The following is a 27542-nucleotide window of genomic DNA, read 5'->3' on the forward strand; positions in this document are numbered from 1 at the left end:
TGGGGCGTGAGCGGAAGACGGCCTAACGGTGTGCGGGACCGTAGCCCAGCTTCATGGAGACGGTTGCGAATGGTCCTCGCCGATATCCCAGGAGCAACAGTGTCCCTAATTTGCTGGGAAGTGGCGGTGCGGTCCCCTACGGCACTGCGTAGGATCCTACGGTCTTGGCGTGCACCCGTGCGTCGCTGCGGTCCGGTCCCAGGTCGACGGGCACGTGCACCTTCCGCCGACCACTGGCGACAACATCGATGTACTGTGGAGACCTCGCGCCCCACGTGTTGAGCAATTCGGCGGTACGTCCACCCGGCCTCCCGCATGCCCACTATACGCCCTCGCTCAAAGTCCGTCAACTGCACATACGGTTCACGTCCACGCTGTCGCGGCATGCTACCAGTGTTAAAGACTGCGATGGAGCTCCGTATGCCACGGCAAACTGGCTGACACTGACGGCGGCGGTGCACAAATGCTGCGCAGCTAGCGCCATTCGACGGCCAACACCGCGGTTCCTGGTGTGTCCGCTGTGCCGTGCGTGTGATCATTGCTTGTACAGCCCTCTCGCAGTGTCCGGAGCAAGTATGGTGGGTCTGACACACCGGTGTCAGTGTGTTCTTTTTTCCATTTCCAGGAGTGTATTTATATTTACACCATTTCTATTCAGCACCTCCTCATTACTTACATAATCCACCCATCTAATCTTCAGCAATCTTCTGTAGCACCACATTGCAAAACCTACTATTCTCTTCATGTCTAAACTGTTTATCGTCCATGTTTCATTTGCTTTCTTGGCCACAATCCATACAAATACTTTCAGAAAGGACTTTCTGACACAACTCTATTCTCGATGTAAACAAATTTCTTTTCTTCAGAAACGCTTCTCTTGTCATGGACAATCTACGTTTTATATCATCCCTACTTAGACCATCATCAGTTACTTTGTTTCTCAAATACCAAAACTCATTTATTGCTTTGTCTCATTTCGTAACCTAATTTCCTCAGTATCACCTTATTTAATCCGACTACAGTACTGTCTATTCCGTTCAACTGCTTTTCCAAGTCCTAAGCTGCCCCCCACAGACTTACAAAGTCAATGGCCAATCTCAAAATTTTTATTTCTTCTCCCTGGGCTATAATTCCTAATCCAAATTTTTCTTTTGTTTCCTTTACTGCTTGCTCAATACAGAGATTCAAAAGCATCAGGGATTGGCTACAACCCTGTCAACCATTGCTTCCATTTCATGCCCTGGACTCATAACAGCCATCTCGTATCTGTACATATTGTAAATAGCCTTTTACTCCCTGTATTCTACCCCTGCCACCTCTGCAATTTGAAAGAGAGTATTCCAGTGAACATTGTCAAAAGCTTTCTCAAAGTCTACAAATGCTAGAAACGTAGATTTTCTTTTCCTTAACCAATTTCCTATAACAACCCGTAAGGTCAGTATTGCCTCGCATGTTCCTACATTTCTCTGGAATCCAAACTGATCTCCTCTGAGGTGGACTTCTACAAGTTTTTCCATTTTTCTGTAAATTATTCCTGTTACCTTTTGCAGCCATGTCTTATTAATCTGATAGTGAGGTAAATTTTGCATCTATGGTACCTCCTTGCTTTGGAATTGGGGTAATTGTATTCTTCTTGATCTCTGATGGTATTTCACCTGTCTCATACATATTGCTCACTAGAAGGAAGAGTTTTGTCATGGATGGCCCTCCCAAGGCCATCAGTAGCTCTATTGGAATGTTGTCTACTCCCATGGAGGGTGGGGGGGGGGACTTATTCCGACTTAAGTATTTTAGTACTTTGTCAAGTTATTCACAGAGTATCATATCTCCTTCTCATCTTCATCTACGTCGTCTTCCTTTTCCATAATATTGCCCTCAAGCACTTCTCCTTTGTATAAACCCTCTATATATTCCTTCCACATTTCTGAATTTTCTTTAATTTTCCTGTTGGCAGTATTTATCCTGTACCAAGTGATATATGCTTCCACATCCACATTTGTACTCTAGCCAATCTGCTTAGCCATTCTGTATTTCCTATCGACCTCATTTTTAGACGTTTGAATCCCCTTTCACTTGCTTCATTTATTGCATTTATACATTTTCTACTTTCATCAAAATCATGAAAAGTTCAATTTTTACTTTTTTGCGTTTTCTGAATCTGCAGACTATTACCTTTTAATAGATATATAATTTATTCAATTCCGAAGACTACAACTATTTTTAAATTCTTTTTGAAATGTGTTCTACATGGGTGTGACCCAGTGTGGCGCTGTTAAACTGCTGTCAAATGGTGTTGTTATTAACGTCCGTGTTCATCAGGTACATTTTAGTGATGTGAGATAAAGTATGTGTTGTGGCTAACCTGTGATGGTTCAATATATATCGCTGGTGTGATTGTCGATTGTTTCTTGTTTATTTACTCTGTCGTTATCTCGAAAATATTCGTAATTAATTCTGTTTCTTGAGTCTCTGTTTTGTTGAAGTATAATAATGAGTAAAAGTAAAGTTATTAGAAATCCTCTGAAGGCTTTTAAGAAAAGGAGAAATGTTGGAAATCCAAAGGTATTTAGAAATATGGGAATGAAGATAGGTTCTAACATGGTACGAGCGATGCTTGCTTTAGACAAGGAACGACTTCGGGCTGCAGACAGGGCTGTAAAGAGTCTAGAAATACAAGCAAGAGTAAACAGGAGGAGGAACAAGAGGAAGCTGGAGGAGGAGTTTGCAGAGGATGAAGATAATCCATCCTATGGACCTGGAATGCACTAAAAAGTTAATCCAATCTTTGTCGCTCGATTCCCAAAACTTTTATTTTCTCATACTAATTACATGTTTTCTAAGGATCTTCCAAACATATTTGTTTCAAACTTTCAGTAAATGTTACACAGTACCTTCTGCATAATTTAACACAGCCTTTTTCCAAAAAACTGTATATTTTTGAATATATAAATAAAAAATTGCAAAAAAATGTTGTGAATTTTCATTACAATTGAAAACAATCATCTTTAACAACTGAACTAAAATTTTGTAAAATCCCTGTGTTAAGTTGTAGCCCATATTCCAATAAATAATCTGTAAAAAGTTCAACTTCCTACCTCAAATACTTTGTGAGGAAAGAAGTAATTTATAGGCGTTATTTTAACATTGCAAGTATAGGGCTTTCCGGAGCCCCTTAAATTCAATATCTCTTATGTTACCCAAGAATTTCTACTAGCCCTCGTCTTTTTACCTACTTGATCCTCTGCTGCCTTCATTATTTCGTCTCTCAAAGCTACCCATTCTCCTTCTACTGTATTCCTTTCCGCTGTTCTTCCCAATCGCTCCTTAATGCTCCCTCTGAAACCCTCTACAACCATCGTTCTTACAGTTTATCCAGGTCCCATCTCCTTTCTGTCTTTTTGAAGTTTCTTCTGTTTTAATCTGCAGTTCGTAACCAATAGGTTGTGGTCAGAGTCCACATCTGCCCCAGGAAATGTCTTACAATTTAAAATGTGGTTCCTATATCTCTGTTTAACCATTATAGAATAATCTGAAACCTTTTGGTGTCTCTGGGTCTCTTACACAGACATAACTTTCCTTAATGGTTTCTAAACCAAGTGTTAGCTATGATTAAATTATACTCTGTGCAAAATTATACCAGGCGGCTTCCTCTTTCGTTCCTTCTCCCCTGTTCATATTCACCTACTACTTTTTTTATAAAAATCTTAAAATAGGATGCATTCACAGAGCAAATTCAGGCCTACTGTAACACTAAACCTGTTTCTACCCATACACCATGGTACTCAAACGAATAACTGGCTAATTTAAGCCTACGCCAATAACACTTACTTTTAGCGCAAGAAAGAAGGACAGATTAGTTGGTGGAAACAATATACCAACAAACAACAAATAATCAACTCATTTGAAGTCTGTCGGCTCCAAAGCAAGCACAAAATAAGACATGGACTGCAAACCAATAGGTACTAATTTTCCTGCAAATACCGGTAACATTAAACCAGTCTGGACTGTACATTAAAACTGGCTCCATATCACAAATGTACAGAAGCATCAAACTTTCTGAAATGTATTCAACAACTTCAGTTCTTTTTATCTGAACAGAAGCTGTTCCAAGTGGTAACTGGTACATCAGTCTTCCTTTGGTCGCACCCTATGACCCACTGCTCTTTGCTGCGTACAACCAGTGACTTTCTCTTCTGTCCACACGCACCCATGGTCACCACGCTGGCGTTGTGCACTGTGGCACATGCTGCTTCCCTGGACTTCACTGATATATTCCATCTTTACCACCAGAACAAGTCTCCGGACCATGACTATGGCACACCTGTAACATGGTTTGCAAGGTGTCATGCACGCCCTCGCAATCACCAAATCTGAATTCACTTGTAGGGAGCAGCTAAAGAGAATAATCAGTGCAATATGCGTAACACCTGCCGTGGCTCATAGTGGTTCTACCTAAACTTGGAAGGTTTGAGGTTATTCGATTCTTCCCCTGTCCTAAAATAAGAAAGTAGACTATAGCATTTTTTTGTAATGATTAAAGTTATAAAATATTTTATACATGAATTTTTTGGAAATTCAATGACTGTGAAATGATGGGAGAAAGCTATTTTGGAATGGTGTTCCCCAACATTAGGACAATTTGCCTGTGTGAAAGAGACTCTTTTTGGAGCATATCTTCTGTCAAGTCCTGACCTACGTAAAATCTTTTTCTAAGCTAAGATAGTTCTAAGACATGTCTTAGCGCTAACCTTTTCCAATAAACTGAAGTAGATGGGACGATGAGAAGTATACTACTGCTTTAGCGAGTTGGATGCCCACTAAGCAAGAATCACACACAGAGATTGACAACATTGATGATGTGCAGTAATTCATGAAGATGAAGTATTACGTGGGGGTTTACACTGATCACTGAGCACTATGACTTTTGAAGACTCAAAAGTTTACTAATTGTTGTCTAGCCAGTTGGTCACTGTACTTACAAGAATTTCTTTTCAAAGTCGCGTGTAGTCCTGAAAAAGATAACAACTTGCATGATCATTTCTGGGGTTGAACCATAGCAATCAGAATGGCTTGAATATAATAAGTTTAGTATTGTGCACTTACAGAATGTTGCTTTTTAACATTAGGTTACGGTTGCACTTTCTAAACAACAAGATGAACATCCAGGTAGTGAGAGGTTAAAGAAAGAAAGAGTAATAGAGACAACGTTGCATTTAGGTAGGTTTATTGGGTGAAAGATGATATTTTGCTGCCGGCCAGAGTGGCTGTGCGGTTCTAGGCACTACAGTCTGGAGCCGAGCGACCACTCCAGTGGCAGGTTCGAATCCTGTCTCGGGCATGGATGTGTTTGATGTCTTTAGGTTAGTTAGGTTTAATTAGTTCTAAGTTCAAGGGCGACTGATGACCTCAGAAGTTAAGTCGCATAGTGCTCAGAGCCATTTGAACCATTTTTGATATTTTGCTTGAGAAAAGAAGTGTGGCTAACTCGGAATGATGTTATGTATTCCTGATGAATTAGTCAATACGTTGATGTGGCATACACATTTAAGTGCACCTTGGGGTGACGAAACGATTTCACAAATATTATGAAACAACCTATTTTCTCAATATGGAAAATTGTATTCATTATGGATTCACAAGAGTTTTGGCTCCATGTTGTAGGGCCCAGAATCTTTACTTCCAACTGCTACAACAACATTGAAATATAACACTGCTGTTCCAATGCTTTTCTCTCCATGAAGAACAGTCAAGTTCATCCTTAAGTTTTCGTTGTTGTGGAGTTGACTCCTAAATTTGTTTCATGCATGCTAATAATGAGAGACATCAGCCAGTATATTGTACAAACATTTCTATGTCATTTCCCATGCAAATTTCGTCCTGTTGACAAAGCGATATCTGACAACAGTCCACAATGTTTTGCACAGTAGGAGAATAAAAACGATTGCCTTTCGTCTTATGACCCAGTTTGAAATCCCTCTCAGTGTTTCATGATGGAGCTTGGCAAGCTATATTGGCAATGGTATCATAGGCCTTGGAATTCATATTTACATTTGTTTGTGGAAGATGTCAAGGTGTATCGAAATGATTCACCGGAAAAATAACAAAGAATTTTCTGTTTCCCACTTTCACAAAATGAGGCACAGTAATGTAGTGAGATAAGCATTGCAAAACATTAAGATCAACAAAAATCTTCAGACTTTAGCAGAAGGCTCTAGTAAGATTGCATTAACTGTCATGAAAACGTCATGTATTGATTTTGTAAGTTTCTTCCAACTAATATCACTCTATTCGGGTGTAACATGTGGCGCACTCAAATGCAATAGAAGTTTATGTTTACAGGAGCTCACAGTTAGTTTCGTAAATTAAACGGTAGGAAATACTGCACAGCCACTGGCCACATTAGCATCAATTTCTTGGCAGCTTTCTCGTTTATATCCTAAAATATAAGAAAATTTCTGTGATTACATAGTGTACAAAAGGTTTTACAGTCTGTCCTTGATCACAAAGTTTAAAAGGGTTTTACATTGCATGGAACTTCGATACATTGCACTAACTTCAATAAAAGCACTATTTTACATACTGTAGGAGAGAGGTTTGATTCTCCTTTTCGATCTATGCCGATCCTGGAGATAAGCTTTGTAGAAGATGGCATACAAATACACACACACACACACACACACACACACACACACATACGCACGCAAACACACACACATATACAGGGTGAGTCACCTAACATTACCGCTGGATATATTTCGTAAACCACATCAAATACTGACGAATCGATTCCACATACCGAACGTGAGGAGAGAGGTTAGTGTAATTGGTTAATACAAACCATAAAAAAATGCACGGAAGTATGTTTTTTAATACAAACCTACGTTTTTTTAAATGGAACCCCTTTAGTTTTGTTAGCACATCTGAACATATAAACAAATACGTAAGCAGTGCCGTTTGTTGCATTGTAAAATGATAATTACATCCGCAGATATTGTGACCTAAAATTGACGCTTCAGTACCACTCCTCCGCTGTTTGATCGTGTGTATCGGAGAGCACCGAATTACGTAGGGATCCAAAGGGAACGGTGATGGACCTTAGGTACAGAAGAGAATGGAACAGCACATTACGTCCACATGCTAATACCTTTTTATTGGTCTTTTTCACTGACGCACATGTACATTACCATGAGGGGTGAGGTACACGTTCGACGGGCGTTTCATAGGACCTGGAGGAGGCATAAATTGGCCAGCCCGTTCTCCTGATCTTACACCTGTGGACTTCTTTCTGTGGGGTATGTTAAAGGAGAATGTGTACCGTGAAGTGCCTGCAACCCCAGAGGATACGGAACAACGTATTGTGGCAGCCTGCAGCGACATTACACTATATGTACTGCGGCGTGTACGACATTCATTACGCCAGAGACTGCAATTGTGTGCAGCAAATGATGGCAACCACATTGAACATCTATTGGCCTGACATGTCGGGACACACTCTATTCCACTCTGTAATTGAAAACGGAAACCACGTGTGTACATGTACCTCAACCCTCATGGTAATGTACATGTGCGTAAGTGAAAAATACCAATAAAAAGGTGTTAGCATGTGGACGTAATGTGTTGTTCCAGTCTCCTCTGTACCAAAGGTCCATCACCATTCCCTTTGGATCCCTACGTAATTCGGCGCTCTCCGATACACACGATCGAACAGCGGAGGAATGATACTCAAGCGTCAAATTTAGGTTACAATATCTCTGGATGTAATTAACATTTTACAATGCATAAAACGACACTGATTACGTATTTGTTTATATGTTCAGATGTGCTAGCAAAACTAACGGGGTTCCATTTAAAAATACGTAGGTTTGTGTTAAAAAGCATACTTCCATGCATTTTTTTATGGTTTGTATTAACCAGTTACACTAGCCCCTCTCCTCACGTTCGGTCTGTGGAATCGATTCGTCAGTATTTGATGTGGTTTACGAAATATATCCAGCGGTAACGTTAGGTGACTCACCCTGTATATATATATTACATTGGCTATTGGGACCGATGACCAAGCAGACTGGTCCCTTCGCCCCTCCCCCCTTAAACCAACCAACTTTGGCTATTGATTTCATGTGCCAAAGAACATGATAATATTACAGATTTGGAATACTTTTGGAGCTACTGCAAAGATACCGATTATTATTTTTATTATGAAGAAGTACCTTTGCAGTGCCTCGATTTTAAGTCCCATGCAATTAGAGCCATTTGAGAACCTTTGCAGTAGCTCCAGAAGTATGCCACATCAGTACATAAACCTTGTCCTTTGGCACATCAAATCAGCATCCGATATAAGCAAATATATTTGCGATGTTGTATTTAGTTTAGCTCAAGGATGAGAAATCGAAAAAGAGAATCAAACTTTCTCCTATAATATGTAGAAGAGTGCTTTTTATGAAATAAGTACAATGTATAGTGCTTACATACAGCATAAAATATTTTGAGAACTATGTAAGTACCAAACCTTTGTTATACTTTAGGACAAAAATATCAAACTTGCGTAGAAATCAGAGCTACCACCTTACAATGGGTTCAGGCCAAAAACTAGTAAAGGTAAAGTAAAAACATTTCTTAAAAGCTTTTGGCTAATAGTAATATTTCCGAATTAATGAAGCAGAAACTTTCAGAATCAGGTGGTTCAAAGGAGTGCATAATCGTTATAGTGTGAAACTCTTGTGCAAGTAATTGGGTTAGGATATGTAGTAATAGCACTCATTTTTATGTAAAGCTTTGAATTGTAATGAATAATTATGTTTTAGGACAAATAATAATTAAAATAAGAGGATTATGTTTAGTTTAGTTCCATTTACAGTTCTTTTATGTTATGTGTGGGTGGAAGGAGACAGCCATGGCAAGAATTCATGATAGTAGGGATGGAATATCTTGAACGGCCAAGTACACAACCTACACAGAACAAAGAGATTGTATATCACACTGAGAATGATCATAGTGTTTGTAAGGTGATGCATACAAATAACTGCTCAGGCTACTCATGCCACCTAAAATAATCTACTGTAACTATGAGATGTAACATAGCTGGAATAATTTCATTATTCCTCTGTTTAGTTGGTATTTCTTTCTTTTTGTGTATTTTTATTCATGATGTGTTATGTAATTTATCAGTTTAATAATTAATCATTTTAGGTGGTATACATTGTGAGGAGGAGGAGATGCATCAGGAGTTGGAACTTATGAAAAGGAGGAATGTATTTTGTATAATCATTTTGGAACATTTTGTGTTCTAACTATGATGCATGTATACACATTCTAGGAGTAGTTGAAAAATGAGAAGGGAGTTGTACCTAATTCATTGTTCATTAGATTCAGAAGGAGGAGATCTATTTAATTTAGTACATATTGTGTATCTTGCTGGTTTCACTCTCAATGATGAGAGATTAATCTGATTATATTCATGCTGTTCAATTCCAGAGTTTTATTTCTCTTATTTGTGTGTGCTTTGACCTGAGTCACCTGATTGTTACAGATGATGGAAGTATGTACATATATGAAGTAACATGTTACTTAAACCCATGACTCATAGAAGGAATTAGTTTAGAGAGTTTTGGGTTGAAATATATTACTGAACTTAATGATATGATTGTAACTAGTTCGAAGAAAGTCATAGATGTTGTACATATTTAGATAAGTAGTTAGTGGTACTAATGTGAAACTTCCATGCAAACAATGTACCAATGTATGTTACTTCTTGATGTGCTATTATAGGAATTAAGGATGACCTACATAAGTTGAAGATGTGTATTAAAATCCATTTACAATTTCTTCTTAAAATTCGAAAGTAAATATTTATTGTTGCTGTAAACCAACTATCCCGAGTTATTAAACCCATGAAAGGTTTCATTGATGCCTGTATGGTAAATAAGAGAGTGTAAAATAGATATGTATTGTAGAAAGATTAAGTATAGGTTAGTGATAACAATATTAATGAAGATAAATTACAAAGAATGATATTTATTATACCTCCTACAGTACAGGAAACAGACAGGAGATGAATGAAGCGATGGAGACTGTGCGTGGGAACAAAGATAATGGCATGGAGGTATGTAGGGTCATGGATGATACACATGAACCACACAGGTTGAAATCATACACTGCTGCAGAACAACCTGCGTGACTTGAAAGTAAAGACAATCAGGCTTCTGCAGTGAGTATGAAAACCTCTGATAAGTAGAATAACATACAAATCCAATGCATCGAAAGTATCTTCCTGAATGTCATAAAGAATGCTTTTAGAACTTAGGAAGGTTGCCAGGCTGTAAGGAACTTCATTGTAGCTGAGAAAAAATTTACATGATCAGGTCCTCTAACTAAAAAGCGTTTTTTGTCAGTGCATCAAAAAACCCATTGCCTTTGCCTTCCTCAAATACCAATTAAGAAAATGTTGACCACAAGAGTAAAATGAAGTCCCCCCCCACCTGTCTCACTCTCTCTGTCTCCCTCTCTCTCCATCTCCATCTCCATATCTCTCTCTCTCTCTCTCTCTCTCTCTCTCTCTCTCTCTCTCTCTCTCTCTCTCTCTCTCTGAAGGAACACAATTATTTGCATGTGCTGCTGGGTGTTATCGGATATTTGACGATAAAAAAGAATTTTTGCACACAAGCTTGCATGCTGAAATATTTTTATTTCATCAATGACCACTTTTGGCAGATTATACCTGTCATTGTCGGATCTACACTATATCTGGAGAAAAAAAAACACTAAGACAATCTGCATACGTGTACAGTCAGCATACAAGAGGAAAAACAGGATAGCCAGATCACAATATCTTTTTACATGCTATCTGCAAATAGTATTAATGTGCATGAATCACACAATCATAACGAGAGCGCACTTGGCTTATAAAACAGAGGCGCCACATTGGCTTGTCAAATACATAAATAAGAGTAGATGAAAACTCCATACAACGAAGAGTATGCCTCGATGTGAAGCCGTTCATCCATGGAGCTCATCAGGAAAGACTAAACAGGCATGGAGCAGAAGTGCCAATCAGTGGCTACCTATTCAGTTGACATGTGATGTATGTGAGTCATTATTAAATATCCTTTGAAATACAACACTGTACTCAATACAGATATTGACATAGGAATGGTTATTACATAATGGAGAAATTATATTTTGGTCTATAAAGAAAGCATCATAAGCATTTACATAATACCCCAACATAGGGAACAGACTGTTCTTCACCTTAATCGCCAATACATTTATATCACTCATTACTACATTTATAGCTTATATATACGTGCAGATGAATTATGCTGTTGAAGGTACCGGTACATACAGATGTGGTATCTACACTTTCAGGACCATCCACAAACTATACCAACGACATTGCAGAGCAGATATTCTACATTTGATGTCAGTAACAACTGGATAAGAAGATACTCACAGGCCGGAATTCCTTTGGATTATAGTTCCAACAGTGAGATACTGTAGGAAAATTTTTATTGACAGTTAAAATAGAAAAAAAAAACATGTAATATGCTCCAAAACTGTGAACTGCTGATATGAAGCACATATGGGTGGGATATTACATATATGAGAGACCTCATATTGTGACCTATGGCCTATCAAATGTAACAAAAACATACTTAGCATGTCGTACAAAACATAGGCTGGACATTTTCACACACTGATTTCATAAGCAGTGTACAACCATTGTCATACTCAGATACATACATATTGTAAACTTTGTTTTTTGTATTACGGCAGGTCTCGTCATGGGGGAAGCCTCGTCAGAGAGGTCCACCACATGAGCGTCTATGGAAGTGATTCCAGTGGTGGTTTCTTGCTGCCTTCCACTGATTATGATGAAATGATAAGGAGGGCAACACAACATGCAGCTTTGGATTATCAGAGGAACCATCGGGGTACACCTCCAGGATTAATATCGAATCTATGTTGTGATAAGCTGGTTCTACTGGACTGGAAAACCATGTCAATTAGTTGCCTATAAACACGCAACAATAAGAAGCAGTGCTGGAAAGAAAAACAGTGTCTTACATTGTAACCGGTTTGAGTATGGCATCAAGTACCCAAGGGGTAAACCTTCCGTAATCACTACAACAGAGAAATGAATTCATAATCATTTATTCACCTGTGAGTCATACAGTGCTCAAATACAAGGAAAGAGTATTATGTTTTACTTTATAAGACACTGAAAGAACACAGAGCCATGCAGAAACCATAACACTGATACCATGTTATAGTTACATGAAGATACTGTAATAGAACAGAAATACCTATGATAAAAATGTAACTGTCACAGTCATACTAATTGTGTTTTTAAATAAATAAAACTTTTACCTTTCATCTATCCCCACACAGCTAACCCACCTGTGCTACCGATATACAGAAAAATCTGACATATATCAAGAAGGGTAATACAATTTAAATTTAAGGCATTCCTTTACAAAGAAATTTTAAAACAGTGAGTTGCTAGCCACACTCACATTACAGCATTGGTAGTCCTCAGATGGTAAAACTGATGCTTCTAGAGAATCTTTTCCAGGCCTGTGGTTATCCCCTCCTTGTCCCATAATCCCATGTGATGTGCCATCCACATATTGTGTCATGGCTGTTTTACCTTTTTATTTTTATGTATTGGAAAAATATACAGTTAGTTATCTATAATACGATTGTCAGTACAATGCTTCATGAAAGGCTTCGGTTTCTCAGTCAAAGTGTCTTACGACATAGAATGTAACACTCTTTTGTATATTTGAGCACCATATTACCCAATGACAAATAAATGATTACAGATGCAAGGCTCTACTGTGGGTGTTCGTTTTAGAGGTTTACTCATTGGTTATTTAATCCTTTCAGGCCCTCTGGCTACAGTTAATATCAATAACTTTTAATGTGTATTAGCTCCAACAGGTTTTTCTCCAATGGAAACCCGAGGTACACATTTCTGACTTCAACCTTTTCTTAATGTGATATGCTGTTGTATATCACTATAGAAATATCAGGAAGTCAAGGTACCAGTGTCCAGCAGATTGTGACCACCAGAACAGGTGGATGCAGTTGATTTGCTATGTTCCACTGTATAAGTCAATATTACTGTTATTTTCTATGGTAATTATTGAATGATCATTTCACTATTTATTACAATAGAGAATACTTTGTAATTACTTACTAGAACATAATATGAAGCCAAGTCTAGAAAGTACAGTTTGAAAATGGGTACAAAATTTCTATAAATACTTTATCTAAAATCATTAAAAAGTCACATAAGAGCATTACCACACAAAGAAAAATTTTTCTTCTTCCAGAATTGAGACCTGATAGTTTTAATCATGTGCCGAGCAGGTTAGCATGTAATATGCCGTTTCTCTTCCTTTGGTACTGACGTTACTGTTGCATGTTAAAAGGCAGTACACTGACGTGGTTTTCTAATATATAAAAACCAGGTTTACATTATTAGCTCTAATATTAATACAGGAGGGGGGGGGCACACCCATATACCTGATGTTCTTAGAAAGTGTATCAAATTGGTGGTTCTTCTCATATTCCAAAGCTAATGCTCTACTGCTGATAGCCTTTAATGACTGTGCATATGAAACTAATGTACAAAAATGTTTGTGCACATGAAACTGATGTGTGAAAATATCCAACCTACCTTTTAATCTACATGCTAGTAAGCTCTTTACACATTTCAGAGGTTTTATGTCATAATAAGAGCTGTCTCATATCTGGAATGTCCTACCAAGAGCTGCTTCACATTAACAGCTAATTTTTTGGAGCTCATTCACTTTTTAGTGTCGGTTTTATTTTTCCAATGAATTTGAGTGTATGAAGGAAAAAGAGGAAATTTTCATTTACTATAATTATGCTGAATGTTATTTTTCCTATAACGTACTGGTAACAAAATGTGTCCTAAACTGTTTTGTAATTTCTGTCAAAATGTCTTACAATGTAGAATGTAATAATCTTCTAATGTATTTTAGCACCTTATTAATGAAGGATAAATGATGGATAAATAATTATGAATGCATTTCTCTGTTGTGGATGATTCTGTAGAGGTTTACCCACTAGGTACCTAATGATGTACTGCTGTATGTCATGAAGTAAGATGAATTTGACTTTTTATTACTGCTGCATTTCGATATGCAGTACACCAACAGGGTTGTCCAGGCTATCATAAGCTCCAGATTATTATAATATAGCTTATGCATCAATCAGGGGGTCACACCAGGACACTTGATTTATTTTTTAAGTACATCTGGATGTTGGTTCCCCTGATAATCTAAAGCTACTGCTACTGCACAGCTGCTACTCTTAAATAATGGTGGTGGTACAACATGTTTTAAACATATATGAGAATGTACAGTGTACCTTTTATTCAACTCGTTAAGTATTTTTTTTTTGTTTCATTTGAGAAGCCATAGGTCACAATAAGAGTCCACTGATATCTGTTGTATCCTACCCATTGGCGCTTCACTAAAGCAGCTCATAGTTTTCTCACATATTATGTGTTTTCTTACTTTTACTGTAATTTTTCCAGTAATATTTGAATTTTAGAGCTGTAATCCTAAGGTAGTGAGGCCTGCAAGTATCTCCTTAGCCAAGTGTTGCTGACACTTCACTTAGAATGTCTCCATAACAGTATTGTCAGTATAGTTTGTGGATGATGCTTGAAATGTAGGTATTAGGTCTGTACATATTGGTATCTTCAACAATATAATTCATTTGTATACATAAAAAAACCTATAAATGTAGTAGCGTATGATGTAAGTGAACTGGTGGATTCAGGTGACCTGACAGTCTGTGCACTATGTGGGGATGTTAAGTAAATGCTAATTTCTGTTTTTCCTCACACCAAGAGAGAATTTTTCTATTATGTAATAATCTTTCCAATGTCAATTTTTCCAGGGAGTAAAAAGTTGCATTTTAAAGAATATTTAATAATCGATGTAATAGCTCACATATGCCATGTGTTGACCAAGTGTGTAATCGTCTATTGATGCTTCCACTGCATGCACACTCAGTCTTTCCTGATGGCCCATAACTATAATGGCTCCATGGACGATTTTCTCTCACTCTGGAGCACACTCTTGATGCTATGGACTTCTATTTAGTCTGTTTTATGCATCTGACAAGCTAATTTGTTGCCCTTGTCTTATAAGTGGAGTGTACACTTGTTACAGTTTTGTGACTGATGCACAGTAATATTATTCCTAGAATATATCTAAAAAAAAAATATTATGATCTGATCATCACATCTTTCCATTTGTATACTGGTTACACAGCTATGCAGATTGTCATAGTAAATTTTTTCACATCCGAAGATTACAGCTAGACTCTGTTGAAACTAGTCATTCAGCAAGTAAAAATATTGCAACATATGATCTTGGCTGCATTTTGTTTTGCTTACTAGAGAATTTATTTTGTTGTATCATAATGTGCATGTATCATCTGAAATCACAAATATCTTAAGTTGAAGCAGCATATACAACTATTTAAACTGTCCGTTAATATTACTCAGTTTATTGGTGGTATTAAAGTTCACTTTCCTTAATGATTGCTTTGAGTCACTTTTATTTTGCTTTTTTTCTGTGTACTTCACTGCTACGATTTTCACTACTTTCTATCATTTTCTATTTTTCTGAAATTTAATGAATGTTATTTTAACACTAAATTTTAGTCTTTTGATATCAATTTGAAACTATGGTCTCTCTATCATCACCTTACAGATTCCCTGTAGTCTTACGTGCTGATAATGTCAGTGGTTAAATATTAACTAGAATATTAAATATGGTTAGTCAGGATTTAGATCTGAGGCGGTAAAATAATTCGGTTATTGATATTATGATGTTCGTATGCTCTTCAAGCACAGATTATGAATGTTAATTGTATTTTACTTATGGATATTGTACTAATAATGTCGCTTTTAAGCACAAGTTAGCAATCAAGAGAAATAAGTGACTAACAACTGCCTTAAGGCATTACTGTGGTGTACTCTGAGTGATTTCTTTTACAACTAACTTTTACTTGTCTTTAATAGCCGGCCACTGTGGCCGAACGGTTCTAAGCACTTCAGTCCAGAACGGCGTGTTTGCTACGATCGCAGGTTCGAATCCTGCCTCGGGCATGGATGAGTGTGATGTCCTTAGGTTAGTTAGGTTTACATAGCTCCAAGTCTAGAGGGCTGATTACCTCATATGTTAAGTCCAATATTGCTTCGAGCGTTTTTTCTTAGTAATATTATTATGTTAGTAGTATCTTACCAGATGGTGCAGTTTGGAGTGACCTTGGTGCTCTCCTCCAGAGCTCATTCCATGTTATCTAAGGGGAGATGATGAAAGGTGCATGTTACTTGGCTTCTACATTTCTTCAGCACCTATTTCACGTGTTTCAAGATATGTAACGCTTATCATCCAATAACTTCTGAGATTCAGACTTAACCAGCTTCATAAATATCTACTCATGTTTTCGCCATCTCACTGCTGAACTACTATATGACGATTAGTTTTTGGTGAACAGAATCAGTCATCAGGAAACTGAATGCGTTGTTGGTTGAGAATGCCACGTGCTTTATTGTTCAGCAAGTCAGCCATAACATTCACTGTAGACCGCTTTGAAGCTTAAGATGTGTTTGGTTCCAGAGTCATATTTGAGAGAGCGTGCTGCTCTGGTAATACACTCTTGTTTGATGGAACGTCGTAGTTTTGAACAGCCTGTATGGCATGCAGTATTGTCAGTATGAACATTTCAATTTATATTCAGAGCTGAAATACGTTCTACAGTTTAAGGTTAGTCAGGTTGTGTATATGTATTAGTCTGCATGCCGTTACACTGGGTGGCTACAATTTAAGTGCAGCTGCTTACAGGGAACCACTGTGGGCTGCAATTACTGTTTGGCAGCGAAACTTGGCAGACATGCTATTATGTTAATACAGAATCGTTTTACTCTGAAATAAAATCATTTTCAATTTTTGCCTTGTGATGTAAACCTGGAGCTGTAAATGCAAGAAAGACGTAATGAAATATTTCCATGTGCAATGAATTAGGAACGGGACATGGGAAGAAACCGTTAACAGGAGACAAAGGCATGATGATGATTTTATTATTAAGAATCACTTACACAATTTGCTCAGTATGAGCTTTGGAAATGTCGACGAGGTTCTGCATCCATGAAACGACGTGATTAACAAACAGTTGCTTGCAGCAGTTACGGTGGAATTTGATCAAAGTATTCGTGTACACTGGTCTTCGGATGAGTAGAGGCCAAAAGTGTCCCTGAAAAACGCGGTTTTTTGATATCTGCAAAGCCAAAGGTTACAAGGATTCGGATCAGGCGGTCTTGCAGACCATACACCTGGACAACCTCTGGACGTAACACGTTCATGGTTCCACTGGGCGAGTGACGTGAGTGACATTTGCGCTCTTCGAAAGCAGGAATCACATGCTGTACAAGAAGATATGTACGACATGCAGACGTCACGGTAAACCTGACCGGCCTTCTGGGTACGTTCTCTTCGAGGAATGGACCGAGAAGGAAGGTGTTTGTGAATCCGCAAGAAACAGTCACATATGGCGAGTGCAGTGGCCCTTCATGCAAGGGGTATTTGCATTCTAATGATAACGTAATACACCATACATACAGCTTTGGTGTTTTATGTTCAAACAGTGATGAAGACGAAAAGGGACATAACCGTCTACAAGACTTTTGTTTAAAATTATTCACATGTGAGGAGGAAGAGTATATATGGAGGAAACAATTTGTGTAATTGTCATCTTATTTAAAACTGACCGCGCGAAAGAAAACACCACCACACATATTCACAGCACAGCATAGAACAGCATTTTATTTCTTCGTGCACAACACGTGATTTAACAGTGCCCCACTTTCGGTAGTTCTGTGTACTGACTCATCACTCCATGGAATGATGCCCAGGCACACATCATCAACTCCGATCCGTGTTAGAAACCGAAGAACAAACTCAGAACGTTGCTGCGCATTCTCGGTCTTGTACGGCAATACTGTAAAGTAGACTGTAAAGCATTCTGTACTTTTGTCCACCGGATGAACAGCTCCCGTGGCTCTGTACGGCCACTAGTACTGTCGGGGGCACGTGCTGCATGGGCTCGCAGTTTGTATTAACAGAAAATGTGTACATTGTTGTTTAAAAATGTAGCATGGAAGACGAAGGCGTCCAATCCTGGTGGGAGTTACTGACGAACTTGCTGTTGCTGTAACTGATCGTGCAGCAGACCATAAAGAGCAACGAAGGACCGTCTGCACATAGTTACTTGCTCGTTATAGGCTGATCGTGAGAGTTTTTTATCGAACTTCGTCACAAGTGATGAAAAATCGATTTCTCACCTCGAACCGAAAACCAAACAAAAATCCATGCAGTGGTGCCACACTACCGTTCCTCCAAAGAAATTGTTTAAATCCACACCATCAGAAGGTTAAGTCATGGCTACAGTCTTCTGAGACTCTGAAGGGTTTATTCTCATAGTGAAACGATCAACTCTGAATTGCATTGTGTTACTCTCAGGGAATTGAAGAAACAGCTTGACTGTGTTCGTGGCCACAAAACGAAATACTTCATGGGAAAGCAAGGCCTCATCTAAGTCTCTGCACCATAGAGAAGTTCACAAAACTTCATTGGACTGTTCATCCTCATGCACCCTACAGTCGGGACATGCTCCCTCCGATTTCCATGTGTTTGGCCCAATGAAGAATGCAGTTCGCAGGAGGCAGTACGGTGATGATGCGGAGGTCATAGCTGAAGCAATACGTTGATACGACGTCGACTAGTTAACTAGTACAAGTCGGGCATACACGCCCTCCGAGTAAGATGACGGAAGGCCGTCGCAATAGAAGGATATTACGTTCAAAAACAAGGTTTTGTAGCCAAAATAGTGGAGAATAAAATGGTATATTGAAACCCTGAATAAAACCAACCTGCTCTCAGAAAAAAGTGTTGTATTACTTATTCAACGCCCCTAGTATATACTAAGGGGGAAAAACAACACCAGGAGGGGGTATTGTGAGATAAATGAAACTTTGTAGGCATGTAAAATTTATCGCGAGTCCCACAACAGTGGCGCTAGCAGCGCTGCAACGGCTGTGAGCGTTAGATACCTTTGAGATAGGATATATTGAGCTGATGTTACTGAGGAATGACTTCAAGAAGACGAAGACAATAACAACAACTCACTGAGTTTGGAAGAGGTCTTCTAATAGGGCTACGAGAACCTCAAGGTTCCTTCAGCGATACTGCAGAGAGATTTGGTGGATATGTGGTCACTTTACATGATTGGTTGGGTGCGATTTCACATAACGGCAGGATCATTCTCGTCGTTAGCTCGCGCAAGCTGACTTCAAATTTGTACGACAGTCTGGTAATTCGACCTTCTGTGACGCCATTCATGAACTGCATTGCATGTGGTGTTTTTCAACAGGATAACACTCGCCCTCATGTCACTGTTGAACCCAACATGCTCTGTCGAGCGTCGACGTGTCGCTGTGACCTACTCTATCACCAGATCTGTATCAAATCGAGTACATAAAGGACATCATCGGACGTCAACTCCATTGTCACTCACACCCAGAATTTACAGTCCCTGTATGTACCGACCATAGAACTTCATCCCACAAATCGACATCCGGCAGTTGTATAACACAATGCGTGCATGTTTCTTTGCGTGCTTGCGTTCACCATGCTGTGGTTTACATCGGTCATTAATGTATCAGCATTTCAAATCTGAAACGGCTTTTCTAGCACGTATGTTAACCTGCAATCTTGCTATGTTAATCACTGAAATATGTGATCTATAAAAATGTAGTCCAGAAATTTCATTACTCTAGTTTTTTCTTTATATCGGAATTATTTTCTGTCAATATATGGACAGTCTACAATCGTTTTTAGCTATATTCCATCCTATCTTCCTCTGCATCTTCTGCCCTCTATGGACGTCTGAAGCACCGCCGATGTCCATTCACTAATATCGTTCCTACGTGGCCTCTCATCGTGACCCATTCTCTAGTCAGTGTTTCACGTACTGCATCCCCCGCTCATTCTGCGGAGCACTCTCACCGTATGTCTTATCGTATCAGTGATGTTGACACGTCTGCGAGGCGGCCACAACATAGCCTCACGCCCAAAGCCGTGTGCCTTTTCTGACAGTGGGAAATCCATCGCTAAGACTGCGGAGTCAACGTATTTATGCTCAACATCCATCGTAGACCTCTCATGCTAAGCCTTAATCCTAGCGTATGGGATCCTTTGTTTGCATAATTTCTTATCATCCGTCCTACAGCCATCGCGGAGCGAAGCCATTGTGCCACGTGTCTGTTCTCCGTTAACACCCTTCTATGCGTTATCGTATCATTGCTGTTTGTGTATCTTGTATTCTGAGGTGGAGATCGGAAACAGGCTTAGCATTAGTCTAAACGAGATTCGAAAACAGACACTCAGGTTGATCAGTGTACGAAGACTACGGTCGTTAATTCGCCGCCAAGATTAGTTCAGAGTATTGCTCCCTTCCTTACCACGCAAGCCACAAAGCTATGCATGCAGGTTTTCAGTGCTCATTGCAGCTGAAGTAAAACGACTAAAATGAGTAACGTATTATAAGATCTACTGAAATACACCTACCACACAGTAACAGGTTATAATAAAAATTCATCCTCCTCTGGCAAGGGGCAGGGTATCTGCCATTCTTACGGCTCTGACAAGGGAACCTCCCCATCGAACCCCCATCACATTTAGTTATAAGTTCGCACAGTGGATAGGCCTTGAAAAAATGAACACAGATCAATCGAGAAAACAGGAAGAAGTTGTGTGGAACTATGAAAAACTAAGTAAAATACACAAACTGAGTAGTCCATGCGCATGGTAAGCAACATCAAGGGGAGAGAGAGCTCAGGAGCGCCGTGGTCCCGTAGTTAACGTGAGCAGCTGCGGAACGAGAGGTCCTTAGTTCAAGTCTTTCCTCAAGTGGAAAGTTTACTTTTCTTTATTTTCGCAAAGTTATGATCTGCCCATTCGTTCATTGACGTCCCTGTTCACTGTAATATGTTTAGTGTCTATGTTTTGCGACCGCACCGCAAAACCGTGCGATTAGTGGACGAAAGGACGTGCCTCTCCAATGGGAACCGAAAACATTGGATAGATCATAGGTCAACCGATTCCTCCAGAGGAAAACACGTCTGATATATTCTATACGACCATGGTGACGGCATGTGCGTCACATGACAGGAATATGTTGTCGACCCACCTAACTTGCAAACTTGGCAAATGGGTAACAGGATTCTTCTACCGTGCCCGATTTAGGTTTTCTTGTGGATGGGATAATCACTCCCAAAAAAGTGATGGAAACGTAATAGTTTAAAACAAATGAATGCAAGAGTTTCACAGTCGCACAGTTTCCCCTGTGCACTGTCGAAACATATGTTCATAACGTTTTTAAATTTTTCTGTGTGTAGACCGTCAAATCCTGCATATGTCCAAGAAAATCTGAACATGTCCTGGAATTATGGAGAGCGAAGTTGTTTATGTGTGAGTGCCTGAACTTTGATAATTGTCTGAAAATAAAAGAACTGAACTTTTCACTCGAGGGAAGACTTGAACCGAAGACCTCTCGTTCTGCAGCTGCCCACGCTAACCACGGGACCACGGCGCTCCTGAGCTCTCACTCTCCTTGATGTTTCCTATCTTGCGCATGAACTACTCAGTTTGTATATTTTCCTTATTTTTTCCATAGTTCCTCACAACTTCTTCCTGTTTTCTCGATTGATCTGTGTTCAGTTTTTCAAGGCCTATCCACTGTGCTAACTTATTACTAAATCTGAGAGGGGTGCGATGGGGAGGATCCCTTTTATCACACTGAAGTGACAAGATTCATGGGATTCTTCCTAACATCGTGTCGCATCTCCTTTTTCTCGCTGTAGCAGAGCAGCCCGACGTGGCATGGGCTCAAGAAGCCGTTGGAAGTCCCATGCAGAAATGCCGAATCATGCTGCCATATATTCGTCCACTGCTGCAAAAGTGTTGCCGGTGCCGGATTTTATGCACGAGCTGACCTGTCGATTATGTCTCAAATGTTCTATGGGTGCCAAAAACATTCGCTCAAATGGTTCAGAATGTTCTTCAAACCATTTGCAAACAATTGTGGCCAGTAACATGGCACACTGTCATCCATAAAAATTCCATCGCTGTTTGGGGGACATGAAGTCCATGAATGCTGCAAATGGTCTCCAAGTAGCAGAACATAACCATTCCATGATCGGATCGGTTCAGGACCCATTCCACCCCACGTAAACACAGTACACACTTCGATGGAGCTACCACTAGCTTCTACAGTGTTTTGTTGACATCTTGAGTCAAAGGCTTCCTGGGATCTTACCAACCGAAATAGGTACTCATCTGACCAGGCCACAGTTTTAAATCCTCTAGGGTCCAACCGGCATGTTCATTAGCCCAGGAGAGGAGCTGCAGGCGATGTCGTGCTATTAGTAAAGGAACTCGTGTCGGTTGTCTGTTTCAATAGCCATTAACGCCAAGTTTCGCCGCACTGTGTTGGCATACGTTTCCCGTACGTGCCACATTCATTTAAGCTGTTATTTCTGGCAGTGTTATTTGTCCCTTAGCACTAAAACCTATGCGCAAATCCCGCTGCTCTCGGTTGTTAAGTGAAGGCCGTCGGCCACCGCGTTGTCCGTGGTGAGAGGTAACGCCTGAAATGTGGTATACTTGGGACACACTTGACACTATGTATCTCGGAATATTGAATTCTCTAACGATTTCCGAAATGGAATGTCCCACGCATTTAGCTCCAACTACGATTGCGCGTTCAGAGTCTATTAGTTTCCACCGTGCGGCCATAAACACGTCGGAAACCTTTTCACATTAATCACCTGAATACAAGTGGTAGATCCGCTACAGTACAGGTCTTTTATACCTGGTGTGCGCGATACTACCGCCATCTCTATATGTGCGTATTGTTATCCCATGACTTCTGTCACCTAAGTGTTCGTCTTTCTAAGCTGAGCATGTGTAGAATATTTCCCTGGTCGTGTGATTGCAAAGCACATTGTACAAAAAGATCGTTACAACTCTGTTTTCTCATCAATAAAGTACCAGCCGCTTTCCTAAATTAGTTTCTCTAAAAGCCTCCCGTAAATTATTGCCAATGCGAAGCAACGCTTGTGAGAGCTCTAAACTCTTTCCTCATGTCTATAGTCTGACACTCAGCTAACTGAATTCGGGGTATAGATTCGTATCACAAGACTCTTGCAGCAAGGAAATTCACTTGCATTCACAGCAGTTTTTTTTAGATTTAAATGAACCGACAAGAGGGAGATGTTCCACAAAGTCTACCTGAACCTAATTTTGAAACATTTTTCAGCAACACTATTAAGATGTTCTCCCTTCTCTTGTACAGTCAGTCGGTCAACCGCTCATTTTTGTAATTTACTATCTCAACGTATAGGTGATAACTCCCAGTCTGAAATGCTGGGACCTTTAATGTCGTAAGGAATCCTGTTATTCGTGTAATTAAATTACTCTGCCGAAATGTAAGCTAAAAGTTACATACGTATTGTACAAGTATCAGTATTTTCGTATACGACTTGCACAGTCTTTGATTTGAAATTCAGTTTCCTTGGAAACTCGAGGGAGTTTCCTGTACAGTACGTCAATTGAGATCGCTCGGAAGAACTACAAACTAAATTTGACTGGAATGAATAAAAAGCTTTCTATCGAGCGTATTACGTGTACCGTTGATTTGAAAAGTACAACAACGAACAAAACTTATGGCTAAAATGTTTTTTGGGGGCGAGTCTGTACACCTGAGTAACGACCACTCATAACAGCTGCAACGTCGCAACTCTCTTAACCCTAGGACTCACTCTGCTAAAATTTCCTTAGTACTCCATCTGGGGTCATACATGACCCCAATCAATATATAATTGACTGGGTGTACTAATCATTCAGAGAACAACGTACTGTCGTTTAATACTGTTTGTTTACATTTTATTTATTATTTGGACACATTTCACAGCTTTTTTAACAGGTATGTACGTAGTAGAATTAAATTACATATGACAGAGTAATTACATATCAGAAGTTACAATATTACTCTAAGTCATAATTTGTTTCACTCATAAATGTTTCACAATGGCTTAAAATTTACAGAAAATGTGACGAACAACTCAACAGGAAACATAATTCTAACCCGATCCCTGCTTACCGGTACTGCACTTACATCTTCTCCACTGTCATCATTTTCAGCAAGAATATCATTTTCTTCTAATTCATGTAAACAAATTTCATCACTTTGGTCTACCTGTGTCTTCGGCGTCACTACCTCCTGAATCACTACTGCTACGAAATAAGTCTTCCGTAGCTTGTTCTACACTATAGCCAGGAGCAAAACGTATTCCATCCATGCTGAAATTACACTGCAACAACAAACGTACAAACGAACTTCCAGTTTGAGGTTAGTTCTGAATAACACCTGAATTCAGTGTTAACAACTCAAAATACCTAAGAAAGAGATTGTTAGTTGATAATCTATACATTCTATGAATGTTACATATAATCTATCTGGGGTCATAATTGACCCCAACAGTAGTTTTTTGTTAATTATTGACTTAAATGTTGCGTCAAGCGCTCTAAAAATTTTTGTGAGAGAACTACAATACTGTGTGGTAAAAGTCATAAAATTCTGGATTTTTACAAGAAATAGAAATATTATTTTATCCATAGTAAAGATGATTGGGGTCACCTATGACCCCAGAGTGAGTCCTAGGGTTAAGTAATTCAAATTATACGCAATACACAGTGAAGTTTAAGTGATCCTGCTAACGATTTTCCACCATGTTCACGTTGCGTGACGAACGCCGAAAATTGTGTAGAATCTCATTCTAAGACAGAACATATTGAAATATCAGCTTTCTCATCAGCGGTAATTATTATAGTACAATTGGCAGCCATTTTCTTTCCTACTCTATCTTGGTAACTATCCAGCATACAGGAAAGTAAAACATTTTGGATGTATGTTAAAGTGTCTTTGAAAACAGCAGCCCTGTAAAGGCGACTGCTAGGCTCACCTGCGAACATAGCAACGAAATGTTTACAGCTGTGGGAAATAAATGTACTTGATTCGTGTCTGTGCTCGTCATGTGCACAAAATATCAGTTTGACAGCCCAAATGAGCCAAAACATTTTGTATAGTCCATAGTCTTGGAACTTCCGTTTTGCTCTTTTTTTTCTTTTTGTCTTTACATCTCTTGGCAAAGAAGGCAGCGCTACTTTTAAGCATGGCTGGGTATCCGCGGAGTGACTCGAACTACTTGTAAATTACACGGCAGAATTTTCTCACTCTAAAATTTCGGTGATAGTTCATTGGTCTGTTACACCACTGTTCACAGACAGACTGTTGAAGAGACGCGGCAACTTGCATCTTTGTGCTGAAACGAGCGTTTTTTATCTTTGTATTAGTATTTTTAGTATGGAAACATCTTTGGTTATTTGTTGCTATGGTAATAGTACGTGATTGAGTAAACACGACGTTTTCATTCTGCACCTCGTAACTTATCCATGAAGATAATTTCTGGTGCTGAAACCCGCCGTCGAGTAGTTTGTACGATGCTCTCCAACGACACACCACTTCTGTCATCGCCACTAACGGGCACCGGAGCAACTCCATCACAAAAAGGTATGACACGCTATCTCATGATGTAGACAAGACAGATTACGACACACTACTTTTACTGCTAAGAAGAGGATTACTAAGGCCTGGTACACTTAATGTTGTTAAGTACATATTAGGATGTATTTTATTTGAAGGACGAAGTGACGATACTGCCGTGACATTTAGTTTGAACATTTGTTCAATTGTTATGTGTCGTGAGTAGTAACATCTGTCATCGAGACGATTGTTATAAGCGGCGGGACATTGATAGCTTTTTCGTCATACTTAGGCTTTAAAGTTGTACTGTTGGATAACAATTCGAAGAGCTTAATGGAATATATTTCTTCTCCACCACCACGTTTAACATACAGTTTCTTTCTTTTTCTTCATGGACGGTGCCACTCATTTGTACTTCATTATAATCTAGTAATAATTGACCAAATAACCAGACGTAGTTGCGAAATATTTACTCAGAAGCCCGTATTTCCTCAGTCCGATCTGTGAGATGTCGTTGGAGGTTCTTGCATGTAAAAAGAAGTACCAGACGTGGACTGTCCTGTTTTCAACTAAGTTTATTTATTTGGTGCTGCAGGTACCGATAATGTATGCCATGATCAACGAACTATCTTCGATCCATACATACTTTACAAAACATTGAAAAGAGTCTGTAATACTTGACTTAGTTGGTAAGGAATGTCTTATACCACAATATGTCATACTCCGCCTCGAAGTAAGGTGTGAGCAAAATTCTGTACAGTGAGATACGAAGAAAAGTACACCATCCATACGAAAACTGGTATTACCATCGAAATAACGTTTGACCAACACTCTTGGTAAGACAGTTTTACATGACGCATCGTAACATGGATTAAAGACAGATTCAGCGTTCGTGCTACATTTCCATGTGTCCGAACATGAACCAAACGGATGTTTTGATACGAGTCCTACGCGGCTTCACCGTGGCAGCTACTAAGCCACGCCCTCTGATGTGTTTCTGTAGCGTGTCATTTTGCTTGACACGAAGTTTAGCCAGTAAAAAAAAAACTTTTCATTTCGACTGATTAATATTTTCACTGCAAAAACGTATCTAAACTGAAAAATCAATACTACATACACATTTACTTAACGTGAGTTGTTACGGAATGTTGTTCGGCTTAGCGTATGTTGGGTAATTAAAGTCACATTTACTGATAAAGTACTTTCCTTCACAAACTCTCGTAGCCTATGGTACGTTGAATTATGCCACCGAGAGCAAACTGTCTAGTCTAGTAATTGTGGAAACGCCTCCTCAATAACCAGATTAAAGGTAAGTCATTTATGAACGTCTGTAAAGTTGTAATGTCCTTAGACGTTAAAACCATGCATAGGACCGTACGCTTGTCCGGATCCTTTTCGTTTCCGCTCATCCCACTTACCTCCCCTCTCCCCAAGAGACTATTCTGTGGAACGTTGCACTAGGGTGTGCTGTACAATGGGAGTATTATAACGTTGATAGCTGGGAACATGGCTTGCTTACTGCAACAGTGCGTGTTGCAGTCATGATAATGCAGACATCTATCTCCCGATAGTTCCGAACTATATGCTGACTGTTGTTGGAAATTTTCATTCTGAAACTTAGCAAACTCATCTACTCGTCTCTGAAATTTCTAAGAACACTGAGGGCACAAAAGGCAGATACTAAGTTCAGGCCAAACCTTACGATTAATATATGCAGTACAGACCTTCGCATGTCCTGCTTATACCACCCTCTGAAAGTGGATGCCACCCGCCCGTAAACACCCCCAACCCACCCATAACTCAATCCAGCCTCTGCAAGGCTTTCGTGTATCTTC

The sequence above is a fragment of the Schistocerca nitens genome, chromosome 2 (assembly GCF_023898315.1).
Source record: "Schistocerca nitens isolate TAMUIC-IGC-003100 chromosome 2, iqSchNite1.1, whole genome shotgun sequence".
NCBI classification, from domain to species: domain Eukaryota; kingdom Metazoa; phylum Arthropoda; class Insecta; order Orthoptera; family Acrididae; genus Schistocerca; species Schistocerca nitens.